Source organism: Pogoniulus pusillus, chromosome 3 (assembly GCF_015220805.1).
Source record: "Pogoniulus pusillus isolate bPogPus1 chromosome 3, bPogPus1.pri, whole genome shotgun sequence".
NCBI lineage: Eukaryota > Metazoa > Chordata > Aves > Piciformes > Lybiidae > Pogoniulus > Pogoniulus pusillus.
The window spans coordinates 25315251-25336918 of NC_087266.1; positions in this window are offsets into that span (position 1 = coordinate 25315251).

The following is a 21668-nucleotide window of genomic DNA, read 5'->3' on the forward strand; positions in this document are numbered from 1 at the left end:
CCTTAAAATTTGGTTAAGGTTAGAGATCACTTCAAATGTCTAATTGCTCTCCCATAATTTAACCCAAGTGTGGCTGGAAGTCTTAGTGTAGTAGTATGCCCTGCAGGATTTATTGCCCATCTCCTTGCAGGTTAAGTTTGGCAATATAAACTGAGAGTAGACTTGACATTCATGCCCTTGGCATTATTGATTTCAGTCCTAACTTAGAAAACAGAACTGAAATACTCTGGGAATATTAAAACTTAGTAAGGCTTTTTTCCTCTCTATTGAGCAAAAAGATGTTGATGCCCAGTTTGATCATGCACAGCCTCGTAATCTCCTTTGTGGTCTGAAGGGAGGCTGGGGTGCTTAGGAGACTCCTGTGTTCTTTAAACACCTCAAGCTACACCATGGTAAAATGTGTCAATCACATACCACTCTCCTTAGGTCAACAAAGAAACTGTATGCTTCCAAGATTGCTGAGAAAGGATGGACTTCCAGCAACAGTGGTATGCTCTGGTGTGGAAGCTTTGAGTTCTCCCCTCTTTTAACGGGGACTTATCATAAAACTACAGATCACTGCCTATGTAATTTACCACTAGCAATCAATTTCTATAAATTTCACAGGCTTTAGTCACCCACATGCAAAATAGGAAGAAACAGCACTGCTGTTCTCCTGGCCTTTCTCTGTTCTGCCAGTTTTAATGGAAAGAATGGAATCCCATCAGAGCTGGGACATCTTTACTTACATGGACTCTCATGAAATACTTACAATCTCAGCTGGGATGCAGAGGCTTTGCTGCACCCCAAATATTTACTGATTATTCACAAAAATTAGTCTTTCACAGAAATGCACTGAAACGTGGCAAAAACTCTTTTGGGAAAGAAAAAGGTTGCTATCACAGGACCACAGGATGTTAGGGGTTGGAAGGGACCCAAAGAGATCATTGAGTCCAACCCGCTTGCCAGAGCAGAACCACACAATCTAGCACAGATCACAGAGGAACACATTCTTGAAAGTCTCTAGAGAAGAAGACTCCACAACCTCTCTGGGGAGCCTGTTCCAGTTCCCTGTGACCCTTACAGTAAAGTTCTCCCTTGCGTTGAGGTGGAACCTCTTGTGCTGCAGCTTACATCCATTGCTCCTTGACCTATCCCAGGGAGCAAGTGAGCAGAGCCTGTCCCCCCCTCAAGACACCCAGCCCTCAGATGTTTATAAACATTTATTAAATCCCCTCTCAGTCTTCTCTTCTCCAGACTAAAACGTCCCAGGTCCCTCAGCCTCTCCTCTTAAGGCAGTGCTCCAGTCCCCTAATCATCCTCTTAGCCCTCTGCTGGACTCTCTCCAGCAGATCCCTGTCCCTCTTAAACTGGGGAGCCCAAAACTGAACACTGTACTCAAGATGTGGTCTCACTAGGGCAGAGTAGAGGGGGAGGAGAACCTCCCTTGATCTGCTGGATACATGCTTCATAATACATCCCAGGATCTTATTGGCCTTCTTGGCCACAAGGGTACATTGCTGTCCCATGGATAGCATGTTATCCACCAGTACTCCCAGGACCCTCTCCACTGGGCTGCTCTCCAACAGATCACCTCCCAGCCTGTACTGGTGCAGGTTATTATTCCTCCTCAGATGCGGGACTCTGCACCTGTCCTTGTTGAACCTCATTTGGTTCCTCTGTGCCCAGCTCTCCAGTCTGTCCAGGTCTTGCTGGATGACCACACAGCCTTCATCTGTATCAGCCAAGCCTTCCAGTTTGGTGTCATCAGCAAACTTGCTGAGCAGATTCTGTCATTCCACTCATCAGTGTCATTGACAAAGATGTTGAACTGCACTGGACCCAGCACTGATCTCTGGGGGACTTCCCTGGCTGCAGCTCTCCAGCTGAACCTAGCAGCATTGTTCACCACCCTTTGAACTCTAGCTTGAAACCAGTTCCTGATCCACCTCACTGTCTGCTCTTCCATTCCATAAGACATCTTCTCTTCCCACTCTCCTGACCAACCCTCAGATGTTTATAAACCTTTATTAAATCCCCTCTCAGTCTTCACTTCTCCAGACTAAAAAATCTCAGTCTCTCCTCATAAGCCATGCCCTCCAATCCCCTAATCATCCTGCTGGACCCTCTCCAGTAGATCCCTGTCCTTCTTAAACTGGGGAGCCCATCGGTTGGCTGAATTGTTTGTACTGGCCTGCATAACAGTGCAAAGTGTGAATATTTTACTTTATGCAATTGTTCTTCTAGCTAAGGAAACTTCAGAGCAGCTGCTGCCTTATTGTTGATTTTTTTTGCTAGTTAGATTTCCTGGAAGCAATGAAGAAAACAAGTTTGGGGAAAGTAGAAGATGAAACTGCACACATTAATTGTTTCTCTGTTTTCTTTCTAACAGAGATACCCTGCATGCCTCAGCAAATTGTTGTTGTACATCTGAAATATTAACATAAAAACCACTTTAGCTGAAAATATATCTCCTGAGAATTTAAATCCTTCATCTGTGGGCTTAGACCTCCAACATTTTCATACATATTGCTGAGCAGTAGTGTACTGGGACATACAATCTTCTGCAGCGGATGATGCAAGTAATTAATTATAAAAATTACCCAATTGTCATGAGTCCCCTCTGCACTGAGCTTAGTAAAGCATCAAAGCAGATATGGTTTTCCCTACAAAGAACCTTCTTTTTATTAGCATGAAATATGTGGAAAGAGATGCCAAATCTGAACAGAGCAATGAGAACATTGTTTTAAGAGAAATTGTCCTTACTATCTAATCTTCTCCAGCTTCTGCTTATTCTTTACTCTTGGATTTTCTTCAAGAAGTTAGGCTTATGAAATTGTACCAGCTTTCCCTCAGTATGCTTGCCTACAGTATCTCAAAGATACCACGTTTCTGAAAGTGAGAAAGTCTGTGAAGAGCAGAGACATGTTTTTTGTACCCTTCAAAGAGAATTGCAGGAACAAGAGAGAGAACCTCATCATGTAGTTATTGGGAAACTTATCATAAAACCATGACTTGGAAAAACTATTCTTATTTGGGTGGAATTTTCTCAAAAGAGCTCAACAATACATCTGGACATGGAAATAAAAATGAAAACTCTTGGGATTTAATCTTTAAAACCTCCCTGGCCTATTTTTTTGTGTGTGTCTTACTTTATTTAAGCTCATAAAAGTTTATAACCAATTTGGAGTGAAGCTTTAAAGCTGAGCTCTGAAACTTTCAAGGGGGCCGCCAGCAGGAGCTGCTGGGTTCAAACACTGTTGCAAGCCCACTGTTTCAGATGCCCAAATAGGGGCTGATCTGCTCCAAAAAGTCTCAGCACACAGAATCACAGAATGTCAGGGGCTGGAAAAGACTTTGAAAGATCATCCAGTCCAACCCCCCTGCCAGAGCAGGATCACCTACAGCAGATCACACAGGAACACACCTAGGCAGGTTTTGAGTATCTCCAGAGAAGAAGATTCCACAACCATCCTGGGCAGCCTGTGTCCCAAGTTGCCCACATGGCTTTCCTGCCTCCTGCTTTATCTGAGCAATACCATGCATATTGCAGCCGCCCTTCATTAACAAGTTGTTATTTTGATTTTTCAGGATGAGTAGAGCTCAGTTTCCCATTGCAGGTCAGTACTGGATGCCGAGTAATGTCCCTCTGCAAAACGGTTCACACTGGTGTTGCTACAACAGGGCAGTTTTCTCTGAAAACAACTCCACTTGGGTGAGCTGGACAAATCCTGTTGAAAGACAGGTGCTAGCAAAAATATCAAAGTTCTGTCGTAAAGCATCTGGTAGCTCATAACTGTGGGAAATATCCCAATTTAATTCCAAGTGGGTAGGAGTATGGGATATTAATGAGACCAGTAAAAGTGGGAAGGGCTACATTTAGGAGACAGAGCATAAGACCTGGAATCAGACCGTCAGACTGGAACTCAGACTATGCTTGTCTTTCTTTCCAGATTTGATTTTTACTTGTAGTGTAGACATGAATTACTCTTTTAACCTTCCTATAACTGTATTTTCACATTAAAAAAATAATTTCAAAGTTTTGGAAGCTCTTAGAAATCCTTCACTTGTAAGGCATCAGAGGTCAGTAATTGTGTGTCTTTAGTTGTATTTTTCCACCATGATCCATAGAGAATCAATAGGTAATGCAAGGCAGTTAATTCTCATAAATATGTAGCTCATAATTGATTTATTGAATACCATAGGACAAAACTCAGCATGCTGCTGGTTTATATTTGGTGCCCTTAGTTTAAAAGAAATGTGGTGCTTTAATTTGTATGTATGAAGTATGCCTGACATTTTCTGTTTATTTTAAACTGTAGAATGTAAAAGAACAATATTTTTCTTTCTGCTGTTTTTGAGATTTCATTTTTCTGAATTTAGATCTGATGAACTGGGGAACATTGAAACTATTTTCTAGGACCATTTTGTTTAGCTGCTCTTACAGAACTCCTATCATAATTCACAGATTTTGTCTGTTATGGAAATGTCATTAAGGTCTGTGAGCTTTAAAGAGCATCTATACTTAAGAAGAAAAACAAATGCCATCTATTAACAAATACAGCAACAAAACACAAACCAGAAATGTTAGAGGTACATTACATGCTCTTTTCACTAATGTGCCATAGAGTTACAGCTTAATTTCCAGAGAGTGAGTTGAAGTTCAACATTTTGAAGATAAGTTACTATTTTCTGTGATTTTTTTTCCAAAGTAAAATGTTTTAAAAGTGTCCAGCAGGCTTATCAAAGATTGACTTGAGGACTAGATAGCTGTAAAATCCTTTTTGCATTTTAGTCGGTGAACCAAGACAAGACAGAAAAAAACAAGTCCAAGACCTGTACACAAAAGCGTGTACAAAGTGTGTTTAGCTTCAGTGATTGCTGGGACTCTGAACTGTTGTCAGCCCATTAATTATTAACTTGTGTCAACACATTGCAGGACACTTCAAAAATAAGAAACTTAAAATGCTTGCAAGGTCCTCTTGGTCTGGACCTAAATATTAAAATTCATAGTTGTAGGGATGTATAGTGGGATCCTACAGGATAGTTGGAGGGATGACTGAAGGACTGTCTGGCTTGCTTTCAAAACAGAGCACTTAAAGATCACTTCAAAAGTCCTTTGGGTGAGTGCAACATTTGCATTGGAAAGTGAACGATTCTACTTACAGACCATCGGTTCCCAGTGCTGTGGCTGCAAGCTTTGTACTGAATTGGATAGACATAGAACTGGAGTCCTCAATCAGCTCACAATGAGGAACAAATATTTTTGAATTGGTTCTTTGTGGGTGCTATTTACTTCTATGAATACACAAGTGCATTTGATCGTTGTGGTGGGTTGAAATTACCACCAAATAAGATTACCAGACCAGCTCGGATGGCTTAGAAGCAGAAGAAGCTGTATATCTACAGCAAACTAGAATTTACAAGCATATAATACAATGCATATGCACAAAATTACATCATTTGTATTTTACAATTAACACAGTGACCCTCACAGGGACTGGCTGGATGGCTGCACACAGAGTGGTGGTGAATAGAGTTAAATCCAGTTGGCAGCTGGTCACTAGTGGTCTTCCCCAGGGCTGTTTTGGGGGCAGTTCTCTTTAGTATCTTTATAACGATCTGGATGAAGGATTTGAGCGCTTCCTCGGTAAGTTTCCCGATGACACCAAGCTGGGAGAGAGTGCTGATCTGCTCAAGTGCAGGAAGGCTCTGCAGAGACACTTAGGCTGGATGGATGAGCTGAGGTTAATTGTATGAGACTCCACAAAACCAAATTCTGGGTCCTGCACTTGATCACAACAACCCTAGTAAACACTACAGGCTTGGGGAAGAGTGGATGGAGAAAGACGTGGAGGTGCTGGTTGACAGTTGATTGAACATGAGCTAGCAGTGTGCTGATGTGGCCAAGAGAAGGGGAGCAAAGCTGGTGAAGGCCTGGAGAACAGGTCTTATGAGGAGTGACTGAGGAAATGGGTTGTTCAGTCTGGAGAGAAAAGGCTGCAGGGAGACCTTTTCCCTCTCTACAAATTCCTGAAAGAAGGTTATACTGGAGTGTCTTTTCTCTCTAGTAAGAAGTGACAGGACAAGAGGAAATGGGCTCAAGTGGCACCAAGGGAGGTTTAGAATTGATATTAGAAGAAAATTCTTCCTTGACAGGGTTATCAAATACTGGAATAGGCTGCCCAGGAAAGTGGTTGAATTGCTGTTCCTGGAGGATTCTAAAAGATGCATAGATGTGATGTGAAGGGACATGATCTAGCACCAGACTTGGCAGAGTTAGATAATGGTTGGACTCAATGATCTTAAAGGCTTTTTCCAACCAAAATGATTCTATGATTTTTTTTCCAGCTTAAAACACAAAGCAATAGCAATTAGGCTTCCCTATTGAAATTTCTCTTCGCCCACTCTTGGGCACCAGCATGGAGTAATGTAAAACACAATAAAAAGTGGGAATTGACTTGCTACTAATGGAGCAGGCAGGTGGTAACCCCACTTCCAGTTCCTGCTGTGTATGGGTGATGGAGCAAGGCTGTAATCATCCAAGTCAGAAACAGGTGCCTTCCCAAAAACCAGTCTCTGAATTATGTGAAATTATGGTTGCCTGGAAATCTTTTTAAGCTTTTGATACTGTTAATTTGCTGTGTGTTTTTCACACAGCACCATTCTTAGATGTAGCTGGTGCCATAGAAAGGGATCTTAAATTGTGTATGTTACATGGCTTTGCTGATGAGATTGCCTGCTAGCAATCATGGTGGTGTCCTGTGATGATTCCAGGTCATGAACACAATCTGGAAGCCTGAAAGTTACTGGATCAGAGTTCTGATTTTGGCAACAGCAAAACATACTAGATGATATTATATGAATGGCAAAACCCCTGGATCACTGGCTGTTCAGTGGAGAAACAACGGGAGATGGTATCTCAAGCAGGTGCTGTTAGGCTGTATTACCATAAAGCATGGTGAAAGTTCTTGTGGTCAAGCTGTAAGCATGTGCAGATGATTATCTGGACAATTCATTAGTTGTCCTACAGAAGATACTGAAAGCCTTGCTTTAGTAGGAAATTGTCACCTGAGCTACTATTGCTTTGAATTTTCTCACCTACCAAATGCTGCTATGGCTAACATGTTCCTTTTAAAATAGACTTCATTTTTCACATTTTATCATCTGTCACATGCTTCCATTTCATTTTCTTTCACATTCTGTCATCCACATGATAGAATCATAGAATGGTTTAGGTTGGAAGGGACCTCAAAGATCATCTGGTTCCAACCCCCTGCCATAGGCAGGGACACCTCCCAGTAGAACAGGTCACTCGAGGCCTCATCCAGCCTGACCTTGAACACCTCCAGGGAGGGAGCATCCACAACCTCCCTGGGCAACCTGTTCCAGAGTTTCACCACCCTCACTGTAAAGAACTTTTCCCTAACACCTAGTTAGGAAGAAATCAGATCTTACCTCCTCATCTCCCTCTTTTTTCCTTTGCTCACACCTCTGTTTTTTTCACCTTGTCTTTCCCTACTTTATATTTTGTTTCTCTTTTCTGTCACAGTAATTTTGTCCTCTTTTGCTTTCTACCTTTTCACCTTCTCTCTTTCTTCTTTTCTGCTACTAGATCATCTCCTTCTACTTCCTTCCTGCTTAGTATGTTAATAAAACATTTCACCATTAAAATGTATTCTGTCTATCCTCTTCAGGCTTCTCAGTTATTGCTGTAATTCTACCAAAACTTAATTAGCACATCAAAGAGGAGCTGTCCCCATTTAGGCAGGATTTCAGCCTTTCCAGACTTTTTAAACATGTTTGACCTAATTAGAAGGCCTGTTTAAAATGATACTTTTAGAAAAGGAGGAAGAAGTTGTACAAGTTGTTGCCAGGCTATTGAACATGTCTTACACAGAATATGAGAAATGGGAAAATGTCAGAAATGTTATTGAGAACATATCTTTTTTATAAAAGACTTGCAAGTGAGTTGGAGGAGTTGAAATAGAAATAATGGTTAGATATAGCAACATCCTGCTTTTATGATAATACCTTACACTCTATCAGGTAAACATAATAATTTTAATGTAATAAGCAATAATAGTGTGTCAAGACCTGTAATCACTACACTTCATGACAGCAAGCATCATTTTACAATCTATTTGCAACAAATACACTTTTTTCTATCACATACCTTTTATATATTGTGTTCAGTTCTGGGCTCCCCAGTTTAGGAGGGACATTGAGATGCTTGAGCGTGTCCAGAGAAGGGCGACAAGGCTGGTGAGAGGCCTCGAGCACAAGCCCTAAGAGGAGAGGCTGAGGGAGCTGGGATTGTTTAGCCTGGAGAAGAGGAGGCTCAGGGGTGACCTTATTGCTGTCTACAACTACCTGAGGGGTGGTTGTGGCCAGGAGGAGGTTGCTCTCTTCTCTCAGGTGGCCAGCACCAGAACGAGAGGACACAGCCTCAGGCTGCGCCAGGGGAGATTCAGGCTTGAGGTGAGGAGAAAGTTCTTCACTGAGAGAGTCATTGGACACTGGAATGGGCTGCCCGGGGAGGTGGTGGAGTCGCCGTCCCTGGAGCTGTTCAAGGCAAGGTTGGATGTGGCACTTGGTGCCATGGTCTAGCCTTGAGCTCTGTGGTAAAGGGTTGGACTTGATGATCTGTGAGGTCTCTTCCAACCCTGATAATACTGTGATACTGTGATATATCTTCCTTTTTCCTAATAAGGTAAATTTACTTCCTACAGAGTCCACATATGAACTGTATGTAGCAAACTGGTGACTGCTGTCATTTTCCTTTCCTTCCTTTTACTGTAAGCATAAGCTGTAACATTCTTCAACTATTAAGTCTGTGTATGTAAGCTTATGCTATACCAGCTTGTTATCTTAACTCTGGGTTTAAGCAGTGTGACTCGTACTAGTGAGTTCTTCAAGTCTCTTTCAGCTCTGTTTCCGAGATGGTGAGTCTGCAGTTATTAAATCTTTATTAAATTCAAGATTGGCAGTAAAGTGGAACAATTTAACAATCGCTCCTGTTAATCAGGAGAATATTTCACCTCAGAAAATGGCAAGTTCAAAACTGCACGGGAATTGTAATCATGACTACACATCCCTCTGAAATACTCAGGCTGACAGTTGTGCCTTGTTTAGCATAAAGAAAAATTTCTTCTTCTGCAGGCAGGAAGCTCTTTGGTGTGTGTCATGTAAGAGACCAGCACACTGGGATCTTCCTGACCTTAAAAACTACAGGCAGCATCTTCTGCTGGCTTCATTCCATTGACTTGAATGGAATTAAATGAGCAGAGAATTTATTACTGCATCCAGTTTTCTTAATCCCTAGGAACATGTGGACCCCTCAAAGGTGTGCCTTAAAACTCTGCAGCATATCTTTAGTGTATGAATAAGACAGGCTGCTGTGAGAGTGAAGTACCTTAGCTGCTCCTTTCTTCTGCAGATGAGATCCACAGGGTAGTAAGGATCCTGACTTGCATATTTGTAAGTCTCTGAGATAATGACTTAGAAAGCTGATATTTTTCAGACCTATTTTAGTCTCTGCCCAGGATTCATTTAACTCTGCTATGAGAAAAGAAGTAAAAGGAAATGATTGTTATTTTTTTAATGAACAGTTCTATATCTAAATGTTGAACGTGGGAGAAAATTAGAACAAGCTGAACAATGTTGTCACTCTGCAAACAATGACTTTCAGTAGGCTACGTTAGGGTACATTGTCCATCACACCTTCTACATGCGCAGTAACTACTGAATAAAGAATGCCCTAAGAAGGTCATATTCAGAAGAAAGGCAGCCTGTGCTGTGCATGTGTTTATAGCTAATTTAGCTGCATAGCAAATAGTTGCTTTGGATGGAGGGGAATTATGAAGTTCCAATGCACATTACTTTCAATGGTCACAGTTGGATCTCTGCGTCTTCCAAAGTGCCAGGTCAATAAATCAGAGCTTGAATAAGCCTCATTGAATTTGTTTCTTGGCTCTGGCTCATTTTCTCATGAAGTCCTCAGGCATCTGTTTACTGCCTCCAGCTCAAGGGGGAGCAGACCTCTAACATGAAACAGAACACTTTTATACCAAATAGCCTGAAGCCAAATGGCTCTGGATTATATCTGATGTTCACAAGCAGAATTTCTTGAATGGTAAAACCTGACAGAAACAGTTCTTCATTTGACTGGAGCCTGCAGGTGTAAGAATAATTTAAGAGTGCAGTAATGCATTTCAAGATGATATTCAAAGTCTTGTGGAATTTACCATATAAATTTGGTTCATTTCAGTGTTTCCTGGTTCTTTTTCCATGTGATGGATGTGTTTTCTGACACAGAAACCACTCCAGAAATGACTGCTTCTTGGTGATCTCATAATCTGTGATCACTGAGCTTGCTCCACATCTTTCAGGACGTGAAGCAGTTAAGTTCCAATTATTATAACAAAGCAACCACTATTAACGAGCATCTGTAGCTGACTACTCTGAGGTTGAAAGACTTTGGGTTTATTTTGGGTTATAAATTATCAGCATTCGCTCTATTCTTGATCCCATCGCACAAATAAGTGGCAAATGAACGATATATTCCCTTATGAGCAGCAACTTTCTAAAGCATCATACATGACAGCAGCAGCACTGCCAGAAATAAAAAACTCAAAATCCAACCCAAACATGGGCAGCAAAAATACCTCAAATTCTTCTAAACCATCCTCCTCTTCTACTAGATAAGATTTGTATCAATAAAGGCAGTATCTTTGCTAGATAGCAGAATGGCAGATTTTCCAGGGAGTACAGAGCACAGCTGAGTACCTCTCATTAATTACTACTAAAAGAAATAGCTTTATTTGATGTCATTTTGTGCAGTAGCAGATTAGCTGTGGGAAGCAGTTCATGCAAGAAATGATGATGCATATTATGGGAGCTACTGAAGTAAATGGTGCTACTGTTCCATTAATTTAAATGGGAAATTAGGGTTGTGATAAACTATTAAGAGACTTTGCTTGCAGCCAACACACAGGAATGGTTCGTATAGAAACTAAGATTCTTGTACTGTTCCAAGCAAAATACCATTTGGGAAAACTAATGGTCATATACTGAGTATTACAGTATCACAGTATCATCAGGGTTGGAAGAGGTCTCACAGATCATCAAGTCCAACCCTTGACCACAGAGCTCAAGGCTAGACCATGGCACCAAGTGCCACGTCCAATCCTGCCTTGAACACCTCCAGGGACGGCGACTCCATCACCTCCCCGGGCAGCCCATTCCAGTGTCCAATGACTCTCTCAGTGAAGAACTTTCTCCTCACCTCCAGCCTAAATCTCCCCTGGCGCAGCCTGAGGCTGTGTCCTCTCGTTCTGGTGCTGGCCACCTGAGAGAAGAGAGCAACCTCCTCCTGGCCACAACCTCCCCTCAGGTAGTTGTAGACAGCAATAAGGTCTCCCCTGAGCCTCCTCTTCTCCAGGCTAAACAATCCCAGCTCCCTCAGCCTCTCCTCGTAGGGCTGTGCTCAAGGCCTCTCCCCAGCCTCGTCACCCTTCTCTGGACACGCTCAAGCATCTCAATGTCCCTCCTAAACTGGGGGGCCCAGAACTGAACACAGTACTCAAGGTGTGGTCTAACCAGTGCAGAGTACAGGGGCAGAATGACCTCCCTGCTCCTGCTGACCACACCATTCCTGAGGCAGGCCAGGATGCCACTGGCTCTCTTGGCCACCTGGGCACACTGCTGGCTCATGTTCAGGCGGCTATCAATCAGCACCCCCAGATCCCTCTCTGTCTGGCTGCTCTCCTTTTGCACTGGCTCACCATCAGCTGGAGGTGCTCAACATCCCTCAGTGAAACATTAAGTAGCTGCAAAAATTACCTTGTGCTCAGAAATATATCTGGGGCATATGTCTTTTCAGAGGTGAGTCAAGCTATTTGTGGAAGTTTCCAGGAATGAGCAATTTTTGATAGTGTGATAATCCTACTTGCAAAGTCATCATGTTCTCTTGTTGGATTTTAACAAGTGCCAGTTGAGCAAAGTGGTTTGTGACCTTCTGAGGAGATCTCACTTTGAAGGTTATTGTCTTTAAAACATAGCCTGTCTCACAGGGTATTAAGCTGATTAGCCAGTATGAAAAAAATAGATTTTTCAATGCTGTGTGGATGGAGTCCAGGACCAAATGGTGGATGCCACATCACGACACAGGGGCTGGATGGCTGGCAACCAAGGGTACTGAAGGAACCGGCGGATGTACTTGACAAGCCTCTTTCTATCATTTACCATTGGTCTTGGCTGTCTGGGGAGGTCCCAGTGGACTGCAGGGCAGCAAATGTGGCTCCTACATATATGTGAAAGGCTGAAGAGAGGATCCAGGGAATTACAGACCTCTCAGTCTGACCTCAGTGCCAGGAACAATCACAGAGAAGATCACCTTGAGTGTCATATACAGGAGAGCCAGATCAGGCCCAGTCAGCATGGGGTTATGAAGAGCAGGTCCTGCCTGATGAACCTGATCGTCTTGTACAACAAGATGACCTATCTAGTGGATGAAGGAAAGGCTGTGGATGTTTATCTGGACTTCTGTAAGGCCTTTGACAGTTTCTCATGGCTTTCTCATAAAAAACACCCTGGCTCTTCATTGTGATGATTTAATATAAAAATATTAATGTTGACAATTTTATTAATATTTAAAATATTTAAATATTAATATTTAAATATTTAAAAATAATCAGATCCTGTGACCATGAAATAGTAGAGTTTAAGATCCTCAAGGCATCAAGGAGGGTGCATAGCAAACTCACTGCTCTGGACTTCAGAAGAGCACATTTCAACCTCTTCAGGAACCTCCTTGGCAGGATGCCATGGGAAAAAACTCTGGAAGGACAAGAGGCCCTGGTCAGTATTCAAGGATCACCTCCTCCAGGCCCAGGAACAATGCATCCCAAAAAAGAGGAAGGCAGATAAAAACATCACGGAGGCCTGCATGGATGAATAGAGAGCTCCTGAACACACTTAGATGCAAGAAGAAAGCCTACAGGAGTGGAAGCAAAGACAGGTAACCTGGGATGAATACAAAGAAATTGTTCATGCAACCAGAGCTCAGGGTAGGAAAGCTAAAGCACATTTAGAATTAAATCTGGCTAGGGACATAAGGGAAAAAGGAAGAACTTCTTCAGGTACAAACTTGGGGAAAAATTGCTAGAGATCTGTGTGGCAGAAAAGGACCTGAGGGTACTGATTGACAGGAGGAGCTGTTCAAGGCAGGATTGGACGTGGCACTTGGCGCCATGGTCTAGCCTTGAGCTCCGTGGTAACAGGTTGGACTTGATGATCTGTGAGGTCTCTTTGAACCTTGGTGATACTGTGATACTGTGATACTGTGAGTATGAGCCAGCAGTGTGCCCAGTGGCCAAGAAGACCAACGGCATCCTGGCCTGTATCAAAAATAGTGTGGCCAGCAGGACCAGAGATGTGACTGACCCTCTGTACTCAGTGTTGGTGAGGCCACACCTGGAGTACTGTGTTCAGTTTTGGGCAATGCAGTACAGGATAAACTTTGAGGTATTGAAATGGGTACAGAGAAGGGCTACTAAGTTGGTGAAGGGCCTGGAGAACAAGTCCTGTGAGGAGTAGCTGAGAGAACTTGGGCTGTTTAGTCTACAAGGAGGCTGAGGGGAGACCTTACTGATCTCTACAACTACATGAAAGGAGGTTGTAGAGATGTAGGTAATGGTCTCTTCTCACAAGTAACTAATGATAGAACAAGAGGGAACAGTTTCAAGCTGCACAAGGGGAGGTTTAGGCTGGACATTAGGAAAAAAAAATGTGGAAAGGGTTGTCAGGCCCTGGAAGAGGCTGCTCAGGGAGGTGGTCAAATTACCATCCCTGAACTTGTTTAAAAGCCATATGGATCTGGTGCAGTGACAGACTTGTTGGAGTAGGTGTAGCGGTTGGACCTGATGACCTTGGAGGTCCTTTCTGGTCTGGATGATTCTACAATTCTATAAAAAGTGTCTGAGGTGTGTAGCAAACCAAGCAGAATCATGGTCAGAGCTCATTTTTCCATTTACCCAGTCATACTTACCATATTCCTTGATTCCTCTTGCAAATTCAATTCCAGTTATGCTGCACTATCTTTTACAGAATAAACCTAAGGGGTAGAAAACAGAGCAAGCAAGCCAAAACCCCCTCCTCTCAACCGTCTCTCAGGTGCAGATGGAACTTTTTCTATTTGTGGCTTAAGCATGGCTGTTAACTCTGTTTTGGCATGTTTGGGGCTTTTTGGCAGTGAAACTTGCTGATCCTGTGAATTTCCAGAAATATAAAAGCAGAGTGAAAAGAGTTGTCCCCCTGACCTCAGGTACAGGTCACGGTTTAACTCAGCAAGCAGCTAAATATTACACAGCCACTTGCTCACAAGACTTTGTGGAATACAAAAGCCAACTTTTTAACACCAACTATAGTTTTTGTTAACTCCTGCAAGAAGAGAAAAACACAACAAAGCTATTCTTTCTAGTAGTTCTCTGTAGTGGAGCAAAGCTGGGAACAGCCCCTTTCTCCGGTGAGCCTGCAAGTCAAGCAGATGCAACAGAAGATGTAGAAGCTTATACTGATTTACCACTACTAATGGGAGGCTCTGGATCTCCCTTATGTGTTTCTGTACCTCCAGTAGATATACAGATATGTAGTATGATGTAATGTCTCCTCAAGGTCACTGGAAGCCATGAGCTTTACACTATTCCCAGTTCAGTCTTACAGTAGTGCTTCTTGTGCCCACTTTTTACCAGAGAAGAATCCATATTCTCTCTGAGTTAGGATATAGCTAAAGTTGCAAATATGAGACTTTTCTAGTGAAGCCTTTTTGCTATTTCTCAAAATATTCATAGAATCATAGAATGTCAGGGGCTGGAGGGGACCTCAAAAGATCATCTGGTCCAGCCCTCTGCCAGAGCAGGATCACCTACAGCAGATCATACTGGAATGCATCCAGATGGTTCTTGAATATCTCCAGAGAGGGAGACTATCACAACCTCCTTAGGCTGCTGGTTCCAGTGCTCTGCCACCCTCACAGGATAAAAATTCTTCCTCAGGTACACATGGAACCTCCTGTGCCTCAACTTCCACCCATTGCTCCTTGTCCTGTCACTGGGCATCACCGAGAAGAGGCTGGCTCCATCCTCCTGGCACTCACCCCTTACATATTTGTAAACATGAATGAGGGCACCCCTTGGTCATCTCCTCTCCAAGCTAAGAAGCCCCAGCTTCCTCCATCTCTCCTTATAAAGAAGATGTTCAACTTCCTTAATCGTTTTTGTGGCTCTGTTCAGGACTCTCTCAAGCAGCTCCCTGTCCTTCTTGAGCTGGGGGGCCCAGAACTGGACACAATACTCCAGATAAGGCCTCACCAGGGCAGAGTAGAGGGGAAGGAGAACCTCCCTCGACCTGCTAACCACAGCCTTTCTAATCCACCCCAGAACAGCACTGACCTTCCTTGCCACAAGAGCACCCTGCTGGCTCATGGCCATCCTGCCATCCACCAGGACTCCCAAGTCCTTCTCCCCTTCGCTGCTCTCCAGCAGGTCAGTCTCCAGCCTATACTGATCCATGGGGTTGTTCTTTCCCAGGTGCACAACTCTGCACTTGGACTTCATTAACTTTCTCCCTGCCCAACTCTCCAGCCTGTCTAAGCCTCTCTGAATGTCAGCACAATTCTCTGGTGTGTCAGTCACTCCACCCAGCTTGGCGTCATCAGCAAACTTGCTGGCAGTGCACTCCATGCCCACATCCAGCACATTGAATAATACTGGTCCCAGTACCGACTCCTGAGGAACTCCACTAGTTAGAGGCCTCCAGCTAGACTCTGTCCCATTGACCACAACCCTCTGACTTCTTTAACCAATTCCCAATTCACCTCACTACTCCATCACCCAGACCACACCTCAGTTTAGCTATGAGGATGCTGTGGGAGACAGTGTCACATGCTTTACTGAAATCAAGGTAAAGCACATCCACTGCTCTTCCATCATCTATCCACCTGGTTACATCCTCATAGAAGGTTATCAGGTTGGTCAGACATGATTTCCCCTTTGTAAAACCATACTGACTGCTCCCAATAACCTTCTTGTCCTTAATATGGCTAAGCACAGCACTGAGGATAAGCTGCTTCCTCTTGATCACTTGCTTCATCGTGGTAGTGACTATATTTAGTACCTTTTATTCCACATGGAAGAGAATTTACACTTCCCATGGCTCTACAACAGGTGACCAGATTTGCCAAAATGCTGGCAGATTAATTAATTAGACTGTAATCACAGCTGTCTGCAAACACTACTTCTTGCTATTATTTATCAGAGCCATAGGGGGTCTTTACTGTTTTGATGCATTTGGTGGGAAAAAAAAGCAGAACTGCAAAATATAATGAAAAACCTCTTTAAAAAAATGCACAGATGCCTTTTTAATCTCCAGTAAGTTTCTCTATTGTACATCCAAGCAAAACCAAAAGAGTTTATAGGAAATGCTTTTTGCTGTGGCTTAGCTATTGAAATTAATGGGACTGTAACACCATTCAGCTGCTTGAAAATGGAATTTATCTTATCACACTCTTAGGGTGTAAAGAAATGTATCAGGCAGAATATGTCTTCCAAGGGCTCCTATTGTAATGAATGTAGCATTCATTATTTTTCCAAGACAAGTGTATTTTAGAAAAAGAAAATGAATACAAATGGGTTATTGAAAGCCATTTCTGAATTCACTCAGTGTTTTGAAAGGATAAGGAAAATGTCATGACCATTGCCAGGTAAAATAGATATCTTTAATATTATAGAGATGGTTATACAACACAGGCTGATCTCTTTCCTGTCCCTTACTACAATGTGCCAGGTTGGTGAGGAGCTGCATTGTGGATTTCTAATTCATGATAGCTTTGGAGTATGGCTCCCCTCTTCAGAATTACACTAATAAATGACGTGTCTGCATTTCAGGTTCTAGTTGGCACCAACACAGCTCTAATTTTTGTACACTTTCCTTTTATGCAGGCAGGTAAGGAAGGAAGAAGATGGATGACTGTGCCCTCAGTTTGAGCTTTAGTAAGTGAAAAGGGAGAATGCCTCATGAGCTGGAGGACAGCAGTTAACTATTTGCTTCATGGGAGAAGATAGAGCCCTTCTCCCGATAAACCCCTTCTCAGGCCTTCTGCTCTGTGCAGCTCACACACTTGCCCACAGTTTAAAATGCATCCTATCCCACATGTACATCATAAAGCTGACAAAAATGAGGAGGGGAGTAAGAGGAATGAGGAAAAGATGAGATAGTCAGAAGGTGGCAAAAGGCAATTTTCAGTAGGCAATTCATCTGATGAACATTTTGCTCTCTGAAATTAAATGAATACTTGGGTCCCAGTCATGTATTCCTAAAAATTTAATTGTTTTCTCTGACTGTTAGGGCTTCCTGAGATGGAATCTGCTTTGTGCGTTTGGGAGTGAAAAGCTGTGCTTCTATATAAACCTCTCTAGCAACCTCAGCTGTGTGCAGCAATGAGAGGTGCAATGGCAGAACTGCACAAATCAACCAATTTACTGGTTCAGGGATAAAAAGGTAAAGAATAATCACCAGTTTATATCAACTAGAAAAAAAGCTCCACCTTTTATTCTTTTGTCAGTGAAGCGAATGGGTCATGTATAATAAAATCTAAGGCATTAAGCCACTGATCCACAGCATCAGTGAAGATGATGTAATTTTGTGATGCTCCAGTGAATGACTCTGGCAAAAAAACTTCCATCCCACTTTCAAAGCCTTCCAGTATTCAAAAGCATCTCCCTTGATCTTCCCCTTCCAGAAGAGCATCTCCAGTACAAAGCTATTGTGTATCCCATCCCAGGTGGTCTGCCTTAGTCTTGAAAGAGGTGTCCCATAGGATACAACAGGCACCCACAGCTTCTGAAGCAAGATTTGGAGCTCACATGTCCTTCCTCTTAGGTACCTTACTGTTAGCTGGATGTAGTTATTCAGATTGTTGGGTTTACTTTCTGTGAAACACAGCCCACCAGCTCAGCCTGCTGGCCCAGCCAGCATGGGTTTAGGAAGGGCAGGTCCTGTCTCACCAACCTGATCTCCTTTTATGATCAGGTTCCCTGCCTGGTGAATGTGGGGAAGGCTGTGGATGTAGTCTACCTGGACTTCAGCAAAGCCTTTGACACTGTCTGCCACAACAAGCTCCTAGCCAAGCTGGCAGCTCATGGCTTGGACAGATTCACTCTGTGCTGGATCAAGAACTGGCTGGATGGCAGAGCCCAGAGAGTTGTGGTGAATGGTGCCACATCCAGTTGGCAGCCAGTTCCTATTGGTGTTCCCCAGGGGTCAGTGCTGGGCCCAGTCCTGTTCAACATCTTTAATGATGATCTGGATGAGGGATTGAGTCCAGCATCAGTAAGTTTGCAGACGACACCAAGCTAGGAGCAGGTGTTGATCTGTTGGAAGGTAGGAGAGCCCTGCAGAGGGACCTGGCCTGGCTGGATGGGTGGGCAGAGGCCAATGGGATGAGATTTAACAAGGCCAAGTGCAGGGTTCTGCACTTTGGCCACAACAACCCCAAGCAGCGCTACAGGCTGGGGACAGAGTGGCTGGAGAGCAGCCAGGAGGAAAGGGACCTGGGGGTATTGATAGATAGTAGGCTGAAAGTGAGCCAGAAGTGTACCCAGGTGGCCAAGAGAGCCAATGGCATCCTGGCCTGCATCAGGAACAGTGTGGCCAGTAGGACAAGGGAGGTTCTTCTTCCCCTGTACTCAGCACTGGTCAGACCACACTTTGAGTCCTGTGTCCAGTTCTGGGCCCCTCAATTCAAGAGAGATGTTGAGGTGCTGGAAAGTGTCCAGAGAAGGGCAACAAAGCTGGTGAGGGGCCTGGAACACAAACCCTATGAGGAGAGGCTGAGGGAGCTGGGGTTGTTTAGCCTGGAGAAGAGGAGGCTCAGGGGGGACCTCATTGCTGCCTACAACTACCTGAAAGGAGGTTGTAGCCAGATGGGGGTTGGTCTCTTCTCCCAGGCAACCAGCAGTGGAACAAGGGGACACAGTCTCAAGTTGTGCCAGGGTAGGTCTAGGCTGGATGTTAGGAGAAAGTTCTTCACAGAGAGAGTGATTTGCATTGGAATGGGCTGCCCAGGGAGGTGGTGGAGGCACCGTCCCTGGAGGTCTTGAAGAAAAGACTGAATGAGGCACTTGGTGACATGGTCTAGTTGACTGGATAGGGCTGGGTGCTAGGTTGGACTGGATGATCTTGGAGGTGTCTTCCAACCTGTTTGATTCTATGATTCTAATCATCAGATCCCCATCAGTTTTTATGCAGTGTTTCCCCAAATGTCTTTAGAGCAAGCAAGCTGGAATGGATGCTTACCTTTGAGTAAGCATAGTCTTCACACAAGATTCTTAAACAAATTAATCTTTGTTTAGATGTTGGGTCACTATACTGACCAAACAAAAAATGTCCCATTGTAGCAGACATTAATAATATTTATTATGATGATTAATTTCTGTGTGAATATTATTTTTTATTATTAATATTCAAATTTTGGGAAAATTCCCTGAGGTTCTCTGGGTTTTGGGTTGACAGGAAGCAATTGCACACAATTAAACAGCTTAAACAATCAGAACTTGGAAAACAATAATGCAAAACCAGGAAAATTCTAACAATGCTTATGGAGTCTCAGCATTCACTCCAGCATATGTACTCACGACTCTTTGGTCTCTGAGTAAGTCTCCTGTATGAAAGACGCTTTCAAACTCTCAATGTGGCCCCAGGATAAAATACAAATATTTCAGGCAGAGGGAAGAAGATGCTGCTGAGCCACTAGTGTTAGCTGCAACACCTGGCTGCCTTTAACAAGCTGCAAACCAGGGAAGGCAGAAAGGCTGATGCAGACAAAGGCAGAGTGCAGAAAGGCAGTTTCTCAATCATCCCCCTTTATATACTTGATTTTGAAATCAAAGTGGCCAGTAGGCACTAGCACCATCCTTCTGGCCAATGAATCCAAAGCTTCCTGCCTCCTTTGACCATGCAGACACGGTGAGGGTAGCATAAGACACCTGACACGAGGTGCTAAGTTCCCGAGCCCTCAAGGCTTTGCTGGGCCAAAACTCTTACTGTTTGCTCATCTTACTTACTTCTGGACCCTGCAACAGAAGGAGGAAAGTAAGGATTATACCTGCCAGGCAGGATTTATGCCCTACCAGGACACCCATTTCCCTTCATTTGCCTTTGTCAGTCTGGTGATCTGCTGCTGTCCAAAACTGGAGGAAAAAGAGAAACCAAGTCACATTTGGAGGTAGTGTAACAGCCCTTAGAGGTAGAGAAGAAGCAGTGACTATTATGTGTCTTATGCTCTGTGTATATTTGACAGCCTTTCATTCCTTCAATCAAAGAAGGGAAATATGGTTGAGATGAACCTGTGAAGTGAGTACAAATTTGTTTGGAAAAATTTATTCACAAAGTCATTATCAGTTGTTCTCTGCCAAAGGAGAAGGAGGTATTGACTGCTGTTCTGCAGAAGATCTGCCCAACAACTGACACTCTAATCAAAGAGATAATTGAGCAGAGACCACATTTTTATTTTGCAAATTATATCAGGCTTGGAGGAGCTACAAAGCTACAGTGAACTGGCTCAGACTTCAGAGCGATCCTAACAAATATGTGAAAATCATCTGACCTTTCCATCTCTGTCAATTCAGTTCAACAGACAGGCACATCTGACTGGAAACAAGCTCAGGAAAGGAATGACTGATTTGGCAACAGTTCTGCAGAAAGTGATCTGAGAATCACAGGGGATGAGAAGAACATGAATCAGCATTGTGCAAAAAAGGCAAGCATAATACAGAGACATATAAATAGGAGTCTTAAATATAGGCCAGTTAAAATAGTCCCCTTGCTCCACTTGGCACGTCAGAGGACTTAGCTGGCACAGAGCTGTTCCTGACTTCATAATTAAAAAGAAGATTCAAGGATTTTTTTTTTAATAGAGAATAAGATGGAAATGTTATTATTAAATTAAAGGAACTAAGTGGAATCAAAGGAGTTCAATATGCTAGCTCTTGGTGCATGTCCTAATGATAAGGAGAGTGTAGGCAGTTAGCCTGGCTGGTAGGCAGTTAGCACTGGCTGGGACATTGTGAAGTCTCTATGATTGAATGCTTTTAAAAGTAAGTTAGAAAAACTGATGTTGGGAAACCAGCTTATGGAAAAGGTGATCCTACATTTTGGCCTCGAGCACAAGCCCTACGAGGAGAGGCTGAGGGAGCTGGGATTGTTTAGCCTGGAGAAGAGGAGGCTCAGGGGTGACCTTATTGCTGTCTACAACTACCTGAGGGGTGGTTGTGGCCAGGAGGAGGTTGCTCTCTTCTCTCAGGTGGCCAGCACCAGAATGAGAGGACACAGCCTCAGGCTGCACCAGGGGAAATTTAGGCTCAAAGTGAGGAGAAAGTTCTTCACTGAGAGAGTCATTGGACACTGGAATGGGCTGCCCGGGGAGGTGGTGGAGTCGCCGTCCCTGGAGCTGTTCAAGGCAAGATTGGACGTGGCACTTGGTGCCATGGTCTAGCCTTGAGCTCTGTGGTAAAGGGTTGGACTTGATGATCTGTGAGGTCTCTTCCAACCCTGATGATACTGTGTAACCTCAAATGTCTTTCCATCTGTATCTCAACCTTTCTCTCATGCAGCACTGGTTGAATGACATG